At 42.3% G+C, this 5322-nt stretch overlaps 1 non-coding gene across 1 annotated transcript; it reads left to right on the top strand.

Annotated features, from left to right (window-relative positions):
• The first annotated feature begins 2980 nt into the window (after positions 1-2980).
• On the top strand, positions 2981-3053 carry trnar-ccu (transfer RNA arginine (anticodon CCU)). Its single transcript has one exon. It is a non-coding gene; the product is annotated as a tRNA-Arg (tRNA).
• The last annotated feature ends 2269 nt before the right edge of the window (positions 3054-5322 follow it).

The raw sequence follows: 5322 nt of genomic DNA, 5'->3' as shown, positions 1-5322 counted from the left end.
CTTGCAGTCACTGAGTCAGCCATGAACTCATCTGTATGCCAAATTACTCTAGAGTCGAATGTGAGACATCTGTCCAACAGATAAAGCTTTCACCAAACTGGGTCATGCAACAGGACAATGATCCCAAGCACAGCAGCAAATCTACAACAGAAGAACAAAAAAGAAAAGAATCAAAGTGTTATTATGGCCCAGTCAAAGTCCAGATGTGGCACGGTAAGAGAGCTATGCATGAACAAATTCTCACAAACCTCACTGAACTGAAGCAGATTTATAAATCAGAATGGGCCAAAATTCCTCCACGACAAAACAAGAAACCAATAAAGTCACACAGAAAAAGATTATTTCAAGTTATTGCTCCCAAAAGTGTTTTTCTACAAGCTGCTTTTAGCTTCCAAAGGACTGGAAAAACTTTTTGTCACAGGACTGTAGAAAGCTCCAGATTTGTCGTCACTGATGTTTCTGAGCCCTGACACACAACAGTAGGTAAGCAAATACGATGCGATTGCTCCCATGAGCCGGTGCATCCATGCATCACGGCACACGGCATAAAGATAAATGTTTCCCGACATCTTCACTCAGTTTCAACTTGTTGCCACATGTCAGCGGTGTCTTCCTGCCACTGGAAATGACTTCCTGTCTCTTATGGATTTATAGTCGCTTAGCAGATGTGAACATCTGGCTGCACAGGAGTTAGCAAGTGAATTTATGGGAGCGCATCTATAGCATTTGCAGCAGATTTTTATCCCTGTGTTTTGTTAGCGGGACATGAAAAGGAAAAAGCGGGAGTAAACAGAAAGAACTGATAGGATCCAGATTAAAAAGCCCGAGGTTGTTATAGGTAATGAACCTACACTGTGTGTGTGCAGCTATTGTCGCCTATAATTGCAGTGATGTTCTTCAGCAGCCGAGAAATGCCAAAGAGGACCCCTCAAACAAAAACACCTGCCTCGGCTGTCGTTTCGCTACAATATTTCCTTCCTGGCAATCCCCTGCCTCTCTGCCTTTCACACACTCCCCCCCTCCTCCTCCTGCCAAGGGTCCATGAGCGAATATTTTTGTATTTTTTTATAGAAAACAGAAGAAGAAGTGCCAGTTGGGAGACAAAAGGAGAAAGTGGTGACATTATGATGTGCCCGTGATGTTAATTAAAAGAGGAGAATGAGTCCATTCAGCAGCGTTTTACCGATCCCTGAACAATAACCTTTTGTGTTAAAGAGAAATGTGATCTATACCAACCCTGTAAGAGGTTTACATTAAACCCAGCAAGCTGTACAATGAAATGTCACTCTCCTGCCATCTCTGCAAGGATTCAGGCTCACGCAGTGACGTGTTTATGTGAGGTGAAGCGTTAACGCTGCGTTTCATTTTATTTCCTTTGCTTGTCACTTAAGCATTTTGTTATTGGTACTGTATATCACACCGCTCTATGTTTTCTTGTCATTTAGGTCTCCGTTATCCAATTCAGCTTTGTCTTTGCTTGTCATCTTTTTTGAAGGAGATGAAGAGGGGTCTTTTGTTTTTTAAATATAAAGGCCCTTAGGGTTTGTTTTATTTCATGTCAAGAAAATTTATATTTTTGATGTACTATATCACTGAGCATGTAAATACTATAAGCCAATCAAGCGTTCGGATGCTGGTGGATGTCAGGCGTGCATTCTGTCAGTTTCTATCTTGTTGTCAGAGGCAGGATGAATGCATTAAGACGACTTCTGTACGCTGCTTTCATCAGATTCCTCTCTTTGAGACATGTGGAGGTACAAAAAATACACCGAAAAGCTCATCAGCCCATAAACACATCAAGTCATTAAGAGAAGTCTCGAACTTCTTGGCATTGTTCGACCTTTTTTGGGAAAGCTTCCAGGGGGTGGAAATCTGTTTCCGCAGGCTCGGTAATGTTCAGATGTGGTGATTCAGAGGGACATGAAAGGTATTTCACTCGCTCATGCTGTTCATGAGTCCACTTGCCAGCGTGAGTGGGGGCATTATTTTGAAATATGAAAATTTCATGAATGAAAAGCTCTTGCACCACGGGGTGTACCTAAGGAAATGGCCTCTTACTCCTTATTATTTCACCATGTGGAGGAATTACTGGGCTTATGACTCCCACAAGATTGCTACGATACATTTAAAGACCAGGCTGCACATTTAACTGTTACAACAATCTGCTGCAGGCATATATGACTTTCTTAGAATGGCAGCAGGGAGACAATTTAGGTCAAGAGGACTACCACTTTGGTCCAAATGAAATAGTGTAAAGCTACACTGAATTCACACCAAAGCACATAAAAGGTGTCTCAAGTCCTGGATTTTTGTTGCTGCAAAAAACATTTGAGAAAAATAACTAATCTTATGAACTGCCTTGACATAGTGAAGAATATCTAAGGTATCCTTCACAGACTGCTCAGCGACCCCAATGCAACCTCCGGTTATGAGGATCAAAGCCGACTATAGATCGCCAGGTTGCAATTCTTATTGATGGAAACAACAGCTGCAGATCCATCATGTAAGTCTCTCATTCCACCACATACCAATGGTGTATTGGATTGAGATCTGGTGACTGTGAAGTCATTCTCATTGTCATGTTTAAGAAATTCGTTTGAGATGATCTTAGCTTTGTGACACGGCGTGTTATCAGAAGATGGTACACTGTGGTCATATAGGAATGGACATCGTCAGCAACAACACTGTTCATTGGTGTTTAACTAATGCTTCGTTGGTACTAAGCGGCCCAAAGTGTGCTAAGAATCAGAGCTGTTTTAATTAATTGTCACATGAAATCAGCAAGATGCTCCAAAGACTCTTTAAAGGCTTAATGTTTAATGTAATAGAGCCAGTGATCCAGATCTTAGTTACTCTCTAGTCCTTGGGTGGTTTCCTGTCCACAAACAACAGGAACATCTAAACACAGTGGAGCTCAGAGCACAGCTCAGGAGCTGAACCAACTGAACAATATGCAGTATGTTTGAGTTCACTGCGTGCAGCCCCAGTGGCCTAATGGATAAGGCACTGGCCTCCTAAGCCAGGGATTGTGGGTTCGAGTCCCATCTGGGGTGCCTTTCAGCAGAGTGGCGCAGCGGAAGCGTGCTGGGCCCATAACCCAGAGGTCGATGGATCAAAACCATCCTCTGCTAACACTTTTAGACAGCTGGTTGAACCCTGAGTAATGGGCCTCAAGTGTGCCGAGAAAATCATCACACCAACATAAACAGCACAATGGCTTCATGCTTTTTATGCCACCTCATGTTGTAGCCAATTTAGTTTACATGTCCACTGTTTTAATCGAGTACCCGAACAGTTGTACCTAATAAAGTGTGCATCTCTCTAGCTGACCATGCTTATTCTCCGCCCCTTACCTGTTTGATAGATGTAGGTACTTTTACACCTTTAACATCAATGAAATTTTTTTTATCAATTAGGTGGATTGGCCCCACCGGACGAATCACAGTGATTAATAATTCTGATTAGATGCCGATATTGTGATTAACAACATTTTTTTCCTCTATCATTTAAAAGATTTTCACTTTTCAGATGAAACATCTCAACCTCCACGAGACAACTTGTTTTTTTGTTGTTCTTTTTTCTTGAGGATTAAGTTTCCATCAGTCACTCTTGGTGACTTTGGATTCACATTTCTGTGGCGTTTCATGTTGTCACAACTTTTCACTCTGTTCCCTTTGTGGCGCTTTATTATTGCGGTTTTGTCTCGCAGTACAAAGACTGTATGGATTCTTTGATATGTCAGCGATGCAAATACAATGATGGCTTGAAATGACAAGAAACAGAAAGGAGCTCATACTCTGACAGCAGAACTAGGCCAATTTATATAGCAAATGATTGGTGCCATTCGTTTTAGCGCGCACGGAAGCAGTTGTTCACTTATACGGCGAGCAAAATATTAACAGTGTGTTCATAAGTAATTAGTCTGAACTCTAACCTTTCTTCCTTTCAGCACCCAGTCTGCTGGCTGTCTCTCTAACTCGCTGTAAGAAAACGAGCAGCTTGTTTCAGCCTCAACAACCCCTGAAACAGTCGCCATAAAGTAAACACACTAGAAATCTTATAAAATTGTGGATGAGGTGATGACTATGGGACATTTAACCATATTTTCGTACATTTAATAAACAGATAAACAATTAAATTACAGAAAGTTCCCTTTTTTTATACTGTTTCCTTAAAAATGTATGGGTTTTTTTAATGGTGGCTTTACAGTAAAAATTGACTTGCATTTCTCTTCTTTTTCTTATATTGAAATATTTCATGAATTAAAAGGGTATTTAAAGTTATTTACACTGACAAAAAGGGAAGTTTTACTGGTGTGGGCCACAATGTAAAATGAGTTTGACATCTCAGCTGTGGAGGAAAGCGAGGTGTAGGAGTTGGAAAGAGTGGAAAGGGCGGAGGGATCATCCAATGCAGCGACCTCAGTTGATCGTGCGAGCGGGGGGGAAAGTCTTTGAGTTAAGTTTTAATTTTTACTGAAAAAATCTCAGTTCTCTGACTAACAGACTTGCCAAATCTCAGCCAAAGTTCTGGTCTAACCTTGACCACGTTTCGTTTTCCAAACTTTTGCTGCTCGGATCGCTCATGGGTGTCCTCCCACTGTGTACTTGTACTTGTGCAACAAGACGGATGCAGAAAGAAGAGAATCGTAAGTGCATCCTAAGCGGTCCAGGGCTCCGCAGGCCTGTGCAAACCTGTAGGTGGTGATGAACAATTACTTAGACACACTCTGTTTGTTTTCCTCTGGAGGGAAAGAGGTTGGAGTGCATTTTTCTTTCATACAAAAACATAAAACTGCTCTCTGTTTTGGCCCTTTAGGATACCGTAGGTAAACAAAATTTGTAATATTTACTCGGCTGCAGTCACCCGGGTACTTGTGTCGGCAGTGGCTCCAGCTTGTTGCAGCATCGGGTACATCTGAGCGGTCTGCAGGATCTGAGGCATCACTGGGGAGGCTGTGCTGGCACGGATGAGGAAACGGGAGAAGGAAAGTGGGAAAGGAGGGGGTATAAAGGGAATCGATGCAAAGCTCCTTTTAAACTCAGTTCCCAGGCTGTGCAGCTGCTAGCAATTACCTGAGAAGGAGAGAGGAAAGACTGTGAAGTAACCCAGCGCTGAAGGCCTCTCCTCAGCTCACGCCCGGAGGCTCACTAATTACTTCACCAAAAACCCTGAATATCTGTCAGAACCAATCAGAGGCCGCCAGGAAATAGGAACATGGAGAGGCATTCATTTGTTTGTGAGGCAAACACTCGCCAAGATACTAAGAATCTGTGTTTATTAATGCATGTGTACAGGTTGCTCCCTGGAAAATATTGCCTC

Source organism: Astatotilapia calliptera, chromosome 23, assembly GCF_964374335.1.
Source record: "Astatotilapia calliptera chromosome 23, fAstCal68.1, whole genome shotgun sequence".
NCBI classification, from domain to species: domain Eukaryota; kingdom Metazoa; phylum Chordata; class Actinopteri; order Cichliformes; family Cichlidae; genus Astatotilapia; species Astatotilapia calliptera.
Note: the sequence above shows the minus strand (reverse complement) of the source record. Positions and strands in the feature narration are given on the sequence as shown.